We start from the raw sequence: 16,158 nt of genomic DNA, 5'->3' as shown, positions 1-16,158 counted from the left end.
TAGCACATTTCTACAATTCCACTGTTTTCCTAATCCCTACACCCACCCAAATAGTAACTATTCTATAATAACCACATAATATTGTTTTATTTGTTCTTCAACTTCTTATAAATGGAAGTATATATTACATACTCTTCATTTAGTTATGGTCATCATATTAGTACAGTAATATTCACCAATATTGCTGCTGGTAACAGTAGCTAATTTGTAGCTGGGTGGTTCTCACTGAATATATATATATATATATATATATATATATATGTATATATATCACTCACTGTATCACTGTCATCCTGTTGTTCGTTCGTTTACTTGAGCAGGCGCCAGTAACATCTCTATTCCTCCCAGCCCTGAGATTTTAGCAGCTTCTCCTTACTCATCTTTCCCAATGATTGGAGGCTCTTTCAGGCTCAGGGGAATGAGGCCCATTATCATTACTGTTTTCGGCATATCGAACATGCACAGGGAGCTTACCAAGCTCTGTCCGTGCTGGCGGGATACTTTCAGTAACTTGCTGGGCTCTCCAAGATATATATATATGTATATATATATATATATTTGCTCGAGTAAGTAAAGTAAAGGCCCTCCTGTTGATGATCGATTTGCTCGAGCGAGCCCAGTAACATCTCCATTGGAGACTTTGTTGTTACTGTGTCTGGCATATCGAATACTCTCGGTAGCTTGCCGGGCTCTCATATATATATATATATATATATATATATATATATATATATATATATGTTTTTTTTCCTCTATGATTTGTTTCCTAATGTCTGAACCCCATCAAATATGGTGTGGTAATTATGCAAAATGGGTAGGAAGTGTCTTATGATGAAGCAGTCACGCAGTCCGAAAAGTGGACTGGAGTGTGGCGGTGGTTGGGTATTGGAGGTTGGCTGCTGGGGCTGGGTTCCTTGGGCCAGGGAGAGCTCTGATCCGCCCCACTCTGGGTTTCCCCCAGCGAAAACAGTCTGGCACAGAGTATATAACACATGTATATATGTGTGCTATATGTGTGTGTTATATGTATATAGTAATGTACATATATACATTCATATATATACATTCTGTTATTGATGATTTTGAGTTCTTTCTAGTTTTCTAGTTTCGAGTTATTAAAAATGAACTATTATGTAACTAGAAAGATAACAAATTGGTTTAGGTGCTATAAATGCATGTATCTTACACTAGTTTGGTCCCTAGCACTTCATATGGTCCCAGAAGTAATCAGAGTATAGAATTAAGAGTAAGCCCTGAGAACAGGCAGGCTTGGCACCAAAATCCAAAAACTAGATAAAAATAAACATATTTAAATAAAATAAAAGTAGGTTGTTATGTATTGTGCAAAAAAAATTACAACCATTTTGCACGCTTTGGAAGAATATGCACGTTGATTTCTCTTGAACAGATGCACATTATATATACACATGTAAGTATATATAAAATTGAGTCAATATTTATTTAGACATTTATCAGTAATATAAATTGCAAAACCAGTTTCCAAAATGGCTCTTCCATTTTATATAACCCCGATAAATGAATGAGAGCTCTAATTGCGACAATCTTTGCCAAGATTTTCTATTGTTGGTCTGCTTGATTACAGCCGTTATGAATGTATAGCAGAATCATGCTGTATTAATCCTCTTTTCTTCTCTCAATATTTAACTTTGCTTCTCTGGTATCTTTATCATCTGTTTTGAGGCAAACGTTGGTTGGAATACTGCAGTAATTAAATTACTGTATATAGACTATGAGGATAAATCAATGTCCTGTTCAAAGATGACACTAGTTAAAAAAATATTTCTGATCACAGATACTAATTTTATAGACTTTAATTATAAAAGTCTATACAATTAACTATATGGAAAAATATTATAAGTTAATGTATTGTTTAATTATATTAACAGATTTCCTAGTGCTGAAACTTGTTTGTATGATTAGAATAAAATTTAGTTTATTATGCTGTTAAACTGCTACGCATTCTGTTCTCTCAGAATTCTATTTACTTACAGAATATCTACTAGTATTCATGTGGAGCTTAGTTTGCTTACTTTTATGTGCTACTGTGATGGGAGGCATTAGTATCGAGGTTATGTTTGCTTCCTAAAATAAATTTTAATCTCTTTTATGTTTTTTCTTTTCTGGAACTTTTCAAATAACATTGATTATATCTCATACTTTGTACAAACTGGCAGGCTACCGAATGTAACCTGCCCACATGGCAGAGTCTGGCAAACTCCCCGTGGCATACCCAATATGCCAAATACCAGTAACAATGACGGGTCTCATTCTCCTAACTCTGAAAGAGCCTTGAATATGGCACTTTTTAAAAAAAATCTCAGGGCTAGGACGAAGGAGATGTTACTGGGGCCTGCTCGAGGCAATCGACGAATAACAAGGATGGTTGTGATCGTGATATCTCATTCATAGCTTAGCAGAATTCTCTCTGTCTATCTCTAGCTTGCTCCTTTTTCCCAGAAAGTAACAGAAAGAAATAGGGACAGAAATCCTTCTTTCTTCTATAGTCAACTGGCAGAACTTGTGACTCCTAGTGCCAGAGAGAAGTTCAGGGTCGACATCTAGGTATCATCACTTACTGTGTCTTCTTTGGCAAACTACTTATTGGTTCTGTCTCCTTTCCTTTGTTGAAGAATGGGAATGATAAAAATAGCGACACCAAAGTTGTTGTGAAGATTAAAAGAGGTAAGGTGTATAAAACTTTTGGAACAGTACCAAGCACAGAATATACAACATGTAGTGCTATGATTTAAATTCTTCTGGGGGGCAATTTGGGCAATTCATATTCCTCTCTAGAGCACTTTTACTAAATTAAATTGCACAATTGAATGAATGAACTCTCTCTTTTGTAACCTGACATCTCATTGTTTGTGCTGTCATTTCTCTATCACCATGGTTATTTTTGGAGTAGTTTTCTCTTTTTGATTTCTTTTGCTAACAAATAATGCTATGTTTTTTTCACCTCCTAATTATCAAAAGTGAAGTTCAGGATTGAAATTCCTTCAATGTTTCTAATGATTTTTAATTTAACACCTACAATTTTTTAAACTTTTTTCTTTATTTTCTTTAGGCTTATGTTAATTTTACTTTTTTATGTAAAGATGCTTGAATTCTTCATTTCTTTTAAAATTGACATAGTAATTGTATAATCACCTAGGCTGTGAAAATTTTTTCTGGTATTGTTGTACAAAATTACTACACCTTCATACTTCCAAATTTCTCAACATTCTTCACTACTATCCTGTCATGTCGAAAGAATATCTTTGTCTCCCCATGTCTCCCCACTGATTAGCAGTCTCATTTATAACAAAGATTTGTTACCATAGGGGAGGTCATCTGATTTTTTTCCTCCCTGTGACTTATTTCACTTGCAGTTCCTTCCAAATTGCAGGTAATTAACTGCAAGATTTTATCTTTTCTTGTAATCTCATAATATCCCATTGTGTATATCTACTCCAACTTCTTCACCCATTCATCTGTCATCTGATAGTTGAGTTGCTTTTATAATCCAGCTGTGGTGCTTAACATAGACTTTGTATGTAGTTTTTTCAAGTTATTGTTTTTGTATTCTTGGGATAGAGACTAGAAAGTAAATCACCAGGCCATATGGAAGCTCTATTCTGACTTTTGTTGAGATGTCTCCAGACTTTTTCACAGATGCTGAACGAGATGACATTCTCATCATTTATTTTATACTTCCTGTATGGCAAAAGTACAGATATGAGCCTTTTCCTTAACTTTTATCTATATGTTTTATGAGTTTTGGGTACATTTTTCCTCTTATCACAAAATTGTTTATCAGGGGCCATAGAGATAGGTGAGTGGGTGAGGTGCTTGTCTTGAATGTTCCTGACACAGGTTCACTTCTCTACACCCTATATCATCCCCTGGTTCCATCGTGAATGATCTCTGAGTGCAGAACCAGGAGTAATTCCTGAGCACAGTTAAGTGTGGCACACAAACAAATGTGTGTGCATGTTTATTGTTAATTCTACTGCTCTTTCAATTTTTCTAATAAGTATCTTCTTATTCTCCAATTCTCTTCTATTGAATTTTATCAGAATATATTTGAATATTATTCTCCATGCTGTACCTTTCTTTGAAAAAAATTATACTGTTTAATTTTAAATAATGTAGTTCTCTTCCTTTTCATGGCAAATTACTTTGGTGGCATTTTCTAATACCATATTAAATATTACTGATAGAATTGTACATCCTTCCTCCTGTACCTGACCTCAAGGGAAAGGCTTTCAATTAACGGGTTTAACAGTCATTCCAGAAAAACATTCTCTGCCTTGTGCCCCAGTATATTATCCTAATCTCTGCCCAACAAGGGTAATAGTCTTGACTCCACTGCAACAGAGCAATATTGTTGACTCCACCTTACAAGTTTATAGTCATTACAATCTTACAGGTTTTTAGCACAGCCAGCTCAGAACTAAAAGAAACTTCTTCAGAGTGGGTCACCAGACAATCTGCAATCTAAGACAGAGGACACTGAGAACATAGGTTTGACAGAGGTTCACTTTTTATGCTTATAATTTTTTCATGAGAAAGTAATTAAGAACTGGCAGTACCAAACACACAAGAATGTGAAATTACCCCAGGTTGCACCTGGAAGCAGCTCTTCCTAAATCTAAAATTTGGAGTTATCATTGCAGAGACTGCACCTGGTCTGGAGGAGGGCCGCCCACCCATCAGGGCATAGTTTGGAACACTCATCTCCAAACTGGAAAAGGCAACTTCCTCCTGCCCCATCCAACTATAAAGATCAGCTTGTTAGTGAATTACTGGTTATGGGTACACATATTTAAAATCTTCAGTCACTGTTCAAGACAGCAGTACTATGATATTACATTATCTGCAAAATATTAGAAACTGTGAATGTTGTGTGAAGACCCAGGCTGGTGAGAAATGGGACAATAGCAGCTACAGGACACTCAACAGAGGTGACCACTACCCTCTGTGGTCATCCAGGTGCACACAACTCAGAACCAGAGGCACCAGTTTGATCTTAGAAATATTTAAGAAATCGCAGAATAGTAGTTTTTGAGTATTGTTTATTGAACATCTATTATGTGTCACTACTGATTCAACACATAAAATTTACCTTCCAGTAATCAATTTTTATGAAATTCTTCTACAAGAGAATTACAAAATATTTTCAGAAATAAACCAACTACTTAAAAATTATATATTGCCTGGTTGGTTTTTATGTATTAAAAGTTTTAGTTAAACATATGCAAAAGTAAAATAATATTTAAGATATCATAAGTTTTCTAAGGCTGCCACAGATCAGTAGTCATGGATGTAAAGCTGATACTACAAAAGGCAGCCCCAGATAATCAAAATAGCTGGAATGCAGATATCCATCCTTAGCTCCAATGAAGCACCAGGGACCATGGAAAAAAATGAAGGAACTTAAATGCATCTGTGGATGGGAGCAGAAGGCTGGAAAGGCCTCAACTGCATCAAAATATTGAAAACTGCCCGAGATAACTATAGAACAACAATTTCTTCATTGCTCATTGGACCTAGAAAAGCATAGAAAGAGTCAGTCAATTAAAATAAAAATCTATGGGGGAAAAATTGAACACATAAAGGCAGAAATATAGGAGCTAGAGACTAAAAGAGAATAGAGCAGTAGAATGGAAGATGCCAAAAATCAGACGAGTGGCCTTAAATAAAAGGTACACAACATCATCAATAACAAAGAGGTAATTAAAAAAATAATGAAGAAAAATAATAATAACGAAGACTTGTACACTGTTTCAGGAGAGTCAACCATGTCAAGAAATAAGTCCAAAGCAACAAAATCAAGACAAATTGCAATCAAAATGGAAAGAACCAAAGAGGAAGTCTCCATAAAGTAATAAGAGAGAACTCAGAACTCATATACGAGGATAACAACATAAAATTTGCATCACGTTTCTCAAACTCAATAAGAAAGAAGAAAATGGGAAGACATTTTCAAAGTTTTGAATGAAAGAACCTCCAATCAAGATTCCTCTAACCTGCGATATCATTTCTAATATTTAAAAGAGTAATATAAAAATTCTTGGGTAAAAAAAATGAGGAAATTTGTTGCATCGAAACAGCTCTGCAAGTTATAGTGAATGGCCTCTTACACAAATCAAATGCCAAGTGTCAAAATTAAAATTCTCCTGGTAATAGGTCAACAAATTCTCCACATCAATAATTTGTCTAAATATTAATGGACTAAATTCTCCTATCATAAAACACAGAATGGATGGTTGGAATAGGAAACAAAAACACAACCTTCTGTGGTTTACAAGAGACACACTTAGAGTCTTACAATAATCACAAGTTCAGAGTGAAAGTTTGTCAAACAATTATAATAGTCTTAGTATAGACTAAAATATCATGGAAGACCATACTTACATCAGACCAAATAGCTTTCAAGTTAAAGGAAAAAATGAGATAAGTATGGGCATTACATTCTAGCTAAGAAATCACTAGATCAAATGGGCTTTACTTTTATCAATGTATAAAAACCAAATGAAGGGGAAGCAAAGTTTGAAGAAACTACTGCTAACAGACCTAAGGAGATACATCAACGACAACACAATAGCAGTGAGCTAATTACCACCCTTTACCATTTTGTCATTAGGACGCTATACCAGAGTGAGCAGCAACAAGAGCCTTAATTGAGGAGTTCAAACAACTGGGATTAACAGACCTGCACAGGAACTTCCACTCCCAAAAGAGCTGTATGTCTCATCTTAACAAGTGCACATGTTATATTTTACAGGATCAACCACATGCTAGGGCACAGTTTGAATGTCCATAGAGTTTTAAAAATAGAAATTACATCTAATGCTTTTAGACTGGGACTAGAATGATATTACAGTGGTAAGATGTTTGCCTTGCACACAGCCAACCCAGGTTCAATCCCTGGCATTGTACATAGTCCACCATCAGGAGTGATTCCTGAGTGAAGAGCCAGAAGTAACCTCTGAGCACTGGCAGTTATGTCCCTAACAGACTACAATGGCAGAAAAGTAGAAATTTTTAAAGCCAAATAAAACTCTAAGTAAAACTCAAAACTTAAGATCTTATAGATCTTAAACAACTATAAGATCAAAGAGTAAATCAAAGAATAAATAAAAGTACTCCTCAAAACAAAGTTGAATGAAGATATAAACCACAAAAACTATGAGACAGAGCAAAAGCAGTATAAAGGGGAAAGATAACAGCAAAACAGACTTCTTTCAGGAAATAATAAAAAGTTCAAATCAATAACCTAACTTCAAATATTGAGAAACAATAAAAAATATTTTCCAAAGTGAGTTGAGTAAAGGAAATAATAAAAATTAAAGAAGAAATAAATAATAAAAAAGCAATAAATGATACAAAGAGGAAATAAAACCCGGACTGCTTTTTTAATAATAAATAAGATTGATCCTCAGCCAGACTCAGAAGGGAAAAGGGAGAAATCTAAATAAACCAGATCAAAGATGAAAGAGGAAATTACAACAAATATCTTAAAAATACAAAAAGTGTTAAGTAGTTGCTACAAAAATTTGTTTCTTAGTTACAGACTTTAGAAAAAATGAACACATTTTAAGAATGATAAAATTTTCCAAGATCATATCAAGAGGATTAGAAATCTTGAATAAGGAAATTAAAACATCCACTTAAAATCTTCTAAAAACAAAAACTCAGGTATAGACAGGTTTGCTAATGAGTTCTCCCAAACTTTCAAAGAAAACCTACCACTTATATTCCTTAAGTACTGATAAAATATCAGAGAAATGGAAACCCTTCCTAATAACTTCTATGAAGTCAACATTATACCTAAAGTAAACAAATATTACTGAAAAAGAACATTTTAGGCTGGCGTCTCTTACAAACATTTATACAAAGATCCTCAACAAAATCTTAATGAATGAATCCAATATATATCCAGAAAATCATATACCATGATCAAATGGGATTATTTCCAGGGATACAAGCATGGTTTGGACATATGCTAATCAATTAATGTAATACATTATATGAAAAAGAGAAAGGATAAAATCATATTACCATACCAGTAGATATAGAAAGCCTTTGAAAAGATTCAAATGCATTCATGATTAAAAACCCTCAACATAAGAGGTTTAGAAGGAACTTTTCTCAAGGTATCAATGACAATATATTACAAACCAACAGCCAGTATTATTGTCAATAATGAAAAATTAAAAGCCTTCATTGTTAGATCAGATTTAAGGAAAGGATGCTCATTTTCAATCTAGTATTAGAAGCCGTAACAACAGATAGAATAAGACCTCAGGAAATGGAAAAATGTAATATTGTCAAAATGACCATCTTACTTAAATATTATAGTCAATATTGCATTGAATTGTCCATTCCAAATTCTAATGATGTTATTCAAGAAATTAGGTTAGTTGGGGCTGGAGCAATAGCACAGCGGGTAGGGCATTTGCTTTGCATGCGACCGACCTGGGTTGGACTTCCAGCATTCCATATGGTCCCCTGAGCACCACCAGGAGTAATTCCTGAGTGTATGAACCAGGAGTAGCCCCTGTGCATCATGGGTGTGACCCAAAAACAAAAAAAAAAGGAAAAAGAAATTAGGTTAGTCAATAATAAAGTTTGTATGGAGCCATAAGACACCCTGGATGGCCAAAGCTATAAAGAGAAATAAGAAATTGGGAAGTATCTCATTACCTAACCTGAAACTATATGGTAAAGCTACAGTGATCAAAACAGCAAGTTGCTAGCATAAGGATAGACTTTCACCAATGAGTTAAAATTGAGTTCTCGACTATAAATCCCCATATCTATCATCAACAAATTATCAACAAAGGAGCTAGGTACATAAAATGAAGTAAAGATAGTTTCTACAATGAATGATGTTGAGAAAACTGTATAGCCACATGTAAATAAAGTAGGATCTATATATCACACTCAAACAAATCATTTCAAATTGTATGAAAAACTCTCAGATCAGACATGAATCCATGAAACTCACTGAGGAAAATATAGGCAGAATGTATCAAGATTTGTACCCCAAAGTTGTTTTCAATATGATTCCATTGGCAAAGAGAACAAAAATGAAAATAAATAGCATGCTTCAAATTAAAAAATGGTTTAGCATAGCAAAAGAAAACCTGGCTAAAACTAAAACATATTCAAATGAATGTAAAGAAATATTTGTGCACAAAAGTCATAAATAGGATTAATATCCAAGATATGTACTCACAAAGATCATCTGTAAACTACTCTACTCACAAAAATATCCAAAAACCCTGTAAAATGGAGGACAGAAATAAACAGAAATTTCCCTGAATAAGACAGAGAATCAATAGGTCTGTAAAAAATGCTCATTATTAATTTTTTTAGGTAAATCTAAATCAAGATGACAATGAGATATCTTCTGACACTAGTGAAAAACGGTTCATACAGAGAGAGAGATATGTATATAAATATATAGTGTCTGGCTGAACATATATGTAAACATATATGTTGTTTGGGCTGTAGCAATAGCACAGTGGGTAGGGTGCTTGTCTTTCAACCTGGGTTTGATTCCTCTGCCCCAGAGAGCCTGGCAAGCTACCAAGAGTATCCCCACCGCACAGCAAAGCCTGGCAAGCTACCCATGATGTATTAGATATGACAAAAACAGTAAAAACAAGTCTTACAATGGAGACATTACTGGTGCCCACTCGAGAAAATCAATGAACAATGGGAGGACAGTGATACAGTGCTATATGTTGTCTGACTCAACCTCCATGGAAAACAGCATGCAGATTTCTCAAATAAAGTAAGAACAGGAAGAATGCTCCGGGCCCCAACCAGAGCCAATATCACTGGGAGGTTCCAGAGGGGGCAGGTGCTGCCATCCAGCCTTCTCCAGATGGAATCCCGGTGACCATGAGCTTCTACAAGCATGGCTCTGGCATGCGGCCATGTGACATTTCCTTATATGAAAAGTGATCAATGAAAAGTAAATCTTCCAACATTTCTCCCTGAAAATCAGGCCTGACTCTTTTGCAAACCACAACACCCAAAAGGAGAGAGAGAACAAAAGGGAATGCCCTGCCACAGAGGCAGGTTGGGATCGGGGGGATGGGGGAATGGGAGGTGGGAGGGATACTGGGACCCGTGGTGGTAGGAAATGGGCACTGGTGGAGGGATGGGTATTTGATCATTGTATAATTGAAACCCAAGCACAAAATTTGTAAGTCTACAACTGTATCTCATAGTGTCTCACTAATAAAATTTTTTTTTAAAAAGTAAGAATAGATTTGTCATATGACCAAGCAATTCCACTCTTGAAGTCTTCCTCAGGGCACATTAATTAAAGTGGACTTATGGGCATCATTATTCACTGCAGAACCCAGCATAATGCTAGAATAATAAAACAACCTAGGTGTCCAACAGCAGAAGAGTGAATAGTGCAGATGTTGTTAAATAAGAGAGTGGAATATGATGAAGCTACAAGGACTGATGAAATGATGCAATTTGTGGTAGCGAGGGTGGAGCAGGAGGATATCATGTTTAGTGAAGTAAGCTGGAAAGAGGACAGATGCTGAATGGTCTCACTTATCTATGACATATAGAGTAATAGAACAAAGGAATGCAAGGTATTAAAAGGGGATACCTGGATCACCCTTTATTCTATATTATAGAAATAAGAAGGAGAGAAAAGGAAATAAATCAAAAGGCAAAATAAGAAGAAGCAGGAGATAACAGGAGAAGAGATAGGGGCCTTGGGCACACTGGTGGTGTAGAGGTGTGGAATATGTACATATTATTTATTTATTTATTTTTTAAAACTTTTATTAGTGAGACACCATGGGTTACAGTTGTAGATTTACAAATGTTGTGCTTGGGTTTCAATTATACAATAATTAAATACCCATCCCTCCACCAGCGCCCATTTCCCACCACCACGGATCCCAGTATCCCTCCCACCCCCCATCCCCCCATCCCACTCTGCCTCTGTGGCAGGGCATTCCACTCTGTTCTCTCTCTCCTTTTTTTAGTTTTATAAAGTCCCATTTGTTTATTTCTGCTTTTGTTTTTCTTGTCAATGAAGTTGTATAGTTTAAGACTCCTCTGAGGTCCAGGTCTTGGAGAGTCCTGCCTGTGTTTTCTTCAGTTTATTATTTAAATCACAGAGACAACAACACTATAAGTATTACAATAACTAAACTTAAAAATGTGTCTCTTTGGGGGAGTTGGAGGTTTCCGTGGACATTTGTGGAGGTAAGTTCACACTGTTGAAAGAATTGGCAAATCCTGGTGCCTAGTAAAAAATTAAAATGTAATTAAAAATAGATTAAAATTAAAGTATTAAAATATTAGCAAGGGAGCTTCAAATTGACCCAGCAATTTCACTTCTTGCCTTATACCTCAGAATACAAAAACATTCATTTGTAAAAATAAATGTATAGTTACATTCAGTGGTTCATTACAGCACTAAGTAGAGCAGCCAGCACATGGCAACCACCCAAATAATCAGGGACAGATGAATGGATAAAGAATCTGCAGCATATATACACACAATGAAATGCTACTCAAACATAAGAAATGGTAAAACAGTGTAGTTGACTGTATTTGGGATGGATGGAAAATAGCATGGAGTTAAACAAAATTAGCCATATGTAAAAGGACAAATACCAGCTTTCCACACTCATCTGTGGCATATAGAAAGATAAAGCAAGGGAATAGACTGTATTGTATAGTAACAAACCTTTGGTCTTTGACTGCAGTAATGAGATTACCTAGAAGTGAAGAGAGTGAGTTGAGAAGATAAAGGGAGACTAGCGTGAGCCCTGAACATCTCTGGGTATGGCCAAAAAAGTTATCTATAAATACAAATATACATAAAATGGAATATAAATTGGGATATATATTGGAGTATAAATTGGAAAAATAAGTAAAAACATTGCTATCTGCAGAGAACATTATGAATGATATATGTATATAGACAATATTAAAGATCATAAAAAAGTTATTCAAAATAATAAACCACTAGAGTGTCAGTCTACAAAAGTCAGTATTTTAAAAAATCTTTTGGAATTCTTTTTGCAACAACAAAGTAGAATAGAAATATATTTGGAGACAGGAGGCCTCCCAAGCAATGTTCAGTTGTCCTGGTTGACCCTTTCATGATTCTTGGGCAACTGGGATGGCAGTTCAGTAGAAGGGGCTGAGGATGTGCTGTTGATCAGGTCCTGTGATGCTCAGGATCACTAGGGAATAGCCAGGGGGCTACAAAACTAGCCTGTTGATTCTTGAACGATTACATGGCACCATCAACTGGGGTCAGTGACATGTAGGTCTCTGGTCCTAAAGAAAAATATATTGAAACAAAACAATAATATTTACAATCACATCCGAGAAAAATCAAGTACTAAGGAATCAACTTACAAAGATGAAGAACCTATGCAATGACACTATCAGTAATAAATATAACTACTATTAAAAATAAATAGAAGAAGCTGGGGTTGGAGTAATAGTACAGTGGGTTGGGTGTTTGCCTTGCACTTGGCTGACCTGAGTTCGATCCTCTGTTTCTCATATATCACCCAAGCATCACTAGGAGTAATTCCTGAGTGAAGAGCCAGGAGTAACTCCAGGTGTGATCAGAAAAAAAAAAAGAAACCAAAATTAATTAATTAATTAAAATAAATAGGAGAAACAAGAAAATGGCAAAATCTAGTCCTTGTTCATGGATTGGAAGAATTATCATTGGTGGGAGTGAGATGGTAATACTGTACTTCTGAAACATACACATTTACCATCTTGTAAACCAATTCAGCCTCAACTTATAAACAACCAAGGATCCAGAGAGCACAGTGAACAAGGCAGTTGCCTTACACATAGATGATGCAAATTTGTTCCCCAACACCACATTAATTTCCTCCAGTCCCACCCGGAGTTGTCTCTGAGCACAGAGCTAAGAGTAAACCCTGCACACTGCTGGATATGTCCTCAGAACAAAACCAAAATGATCAAAATGTTTTTCAAAGGTGATTTTTAAATTATATCTTTTGTTGAGACTATTTCAGCTTCTGTTTATAATTCACTAATTTCTATAGTAAGCATTTTTGTATTCATCTTCCACTTTATTTGTTCCATAATCCTATAAACTTTCTACATATGGTGCTCTATTCATCTATTTCATTCTATCTTTTCTCTGCAATAGTTTTGGCAATCAAGTTTCCTGTAAATAGTGCGTTTTTTTTACGTTTTACTATTTTGATTATTTTCAGTGTTCTGCTTTATGTACCTTTTTGAACTTCAATTTTTTCATTTGCGTATGTAATGAAACATATGTACACATTTTATGCAGTGCATAATAACTTAATTCGCATATGTACAAGTATATAGATAATCTATATAGATAAGCTATATTTGTGTACACATATTCTTGTTTTCCCTAACAAAAAACTCCAAGGTTAGAATATTCGCATGGACATAACAGTTCAGGTCTGAGTATGCAAAGAGTTTGCAAATTTACACCCAGGAAAGACTAGAATAGATAATAAATATCTGCTGAGTACAAACATGCACCAGGCAGGCAAAGAATAAAACCGTTTATGGTCTTTTAGATGTGGGGAAATCCTGAGGAAAAACTTCCATGACTTTATAGCTTAAGGGTGTTTTTTGATAGCTAAGTAAAATACCTCAGGCATTTTCATGTACTACTGAATATCAATACATTTGCTAAATGTCCTTAAAGGCCCAATGTGTGTGTGTGTGTGTGTTGGGTGGGGGGAGACATTGTTTTGAACAAAGAGCCTGTGAGACCACTGATGGCTGTCCTGGCAACACTAAAGCTTGGACAGTCTGTGTTTGTTTGTTTGCTTATCTCCTTTTATGTTTGTCTCATTCTCTGTGGCAAAGCCCCAATGGATATAATTTGAAGGGACCCATTCAATTGACTTCAGACAATATAAACTTGCATGAATGTGTATATTCATAAATTTATAACGATTCATAAATTTATGAAAATATATAAATTATATGAATAAGTAGATTCATCTATATAATATTCACATGTAAATATATTCACTTATTTTCATACATACGTTTCTGTATTTTGTTTTTGTTCTTATTGAGTTGCAATATAATTGCAATGAAACCAACGAATATTGTCAGTATCCAGTTATGAATGATGTTGGGGCCTTTTAAAACATCAATTTCTATAATCATATCTATAGAGAGAAAGAGAGAAGAGATGTAATAGTCTCTATACATAGACTGCGATTTCTAATAATTGGGTATGATTTTGTAACAGTGCTTTTAAAATATTACACATTTTTACTGACATCAAGGACAGGAATTACAGTCATCTTTCTTTTCTCTGACCCTCTGGGTGATAAGGAGATTGAGCAGGTCAAAAGCCCCCCTGGTGAATTCTTTTCATTCATGCACTTCATAGAGACCATTCCAGATCTCCCAGCATTCAAGGGCTCTATTCAGTCCATTCTGCTTACGTTCCAAGAGAAACTACATTGTACTTAATTGCCTCAAAATCTTTTACTCTAGGATTTTTGTTATATTTTCAACTACTTGTCCCTCATTTAGCTATTTATTAGAGACAGAATTTTGAGAGTCCAACTTATTTCACTATCTAAAAATGATATTTTTCTCCAAAAGCAGGGGCTTTGTCATTTTGCCATTATTCTGTTCATCTTATAAAGCATTTCTCAGGGACCTTGACATTAGACTTTGTTCTTTGTCCTATCTATGTAGCTTTTCAAAGCCATGCAAGCGAGGGCCATTACTGTGTCCACCACCATTATTCATGATTTTAACCATTATAGTTTTTAATCATTTAGTTTTCAAATTCTGTTTCTTTTTATAATCCAAGGCAAACAGAACAGAATTAGAACAGATTTCCCACATGTTTAAATAAAACACACATAACAAAGAGAAATTTTCTTTTTCCTTGTCGAAAACATTGACTTGGCACTATATCAGTTGCTCAGTCTAAGAGCCTTCTCCCATGTCTTTTTCTGAGTTCTGAACATGCTGGAAAATTTCTTGCACACTAAAAGCTTTATCATTAATGATATATATTACCTAGTTCCTCAAGTATAACCATCATACAAAAAATAAAATAGTTCCATTCTAACTCAGTCTTTTCAGTAAGAGTGAGACTGGAAGAATCCAAGATGACTGAAAATGTTATCACCTGATTTTATTTTATGAAATACAAACTAACATGGCTTCAGTCAGGTTATATCACAAACACCACTGTCACTGTCACTGTCCTCCCATTGTTCATTGATTTACGTAAGTGGGCCCAGTAACGAGTCCATTGTGACACTTGTTACTGTGTTTGACATATCAAATACATCACGGGTAGCTTGCCAGGCTTTGCCATGTGGGCAAGATACTCTCAGTAACTTGCCCGGCTCTCCAAGGGGGCAGAGGATTCAACTTGGGTCGGCTGGGTGGGCTGCGTGCAAGGCAAATGCCCTACCCGCTGTGCTATCGCTCCAGCCCATCACAAACACCACAATTTATACAAATAAAAATATCAAAATATCCCTTTTCTGTTCTAACTAAAGCCACATTTAGGAAGGCAAGCATCCTCTGGGATTTCCTCTTGTCGATGGGAAACATATTATCTCCAATGTCTATGACAATATAATTTATATCTAGCCACCTTAGTACTGCTCCCCCAATCTGCATTTTTACTCATCACCCTAAATTATAAACATTCATCTGCCCCATTTCTGAAACTAAATTACTTGGACTAGATGGTTTTATTAAGGAACATGAGGAAATTTGGGGTGCTATCATCGATACCTCAAAAGCTAGTTCTCATTCCACATAATGAAATATTTATGTGTCTGGGGAACAAAGGAAGCCAAAGAACAAGCTTAAATTGCCTGCCCCATTATCACTTCGAATGTTTGCACTGCGCAGTCCATTAGAAAAGACAATTCAGTGACTTAAAGCCAGATAATTTTAATGCCCAAGTGAAAAGTTCTACATTTGGTTTAAAATTACAAATATACTACAGCATAAAAAGTGTCATGATGAAATGGAACCAAGGGTTTAATTTAACATCAAAAGACCAAGAGCATTTCTGAATGAGCACCAAAAATTTATTTCTCATAGATATATTCTCTATGCTGTCTGTATAGG

The sequence above is a fragment of the Sorex fumeus genome, unplaced genomic scaffold (assembly GCF_029834395.1).
Source record: "Sorex fumeus unplaced genomic scaffold, SorFum_2.1 ptg000061l, whole genome shotgun sequence".
NCBI classification, from domain to species: domain Eukaryota; kingdom Metazoa; phylum Chordata; class Mammalia; order Eulipotyphla; family Soricidae; genus Sorex; species Sorex fumeus.
Note: the sequence above shows the minus strand (reverse complement) of the source record.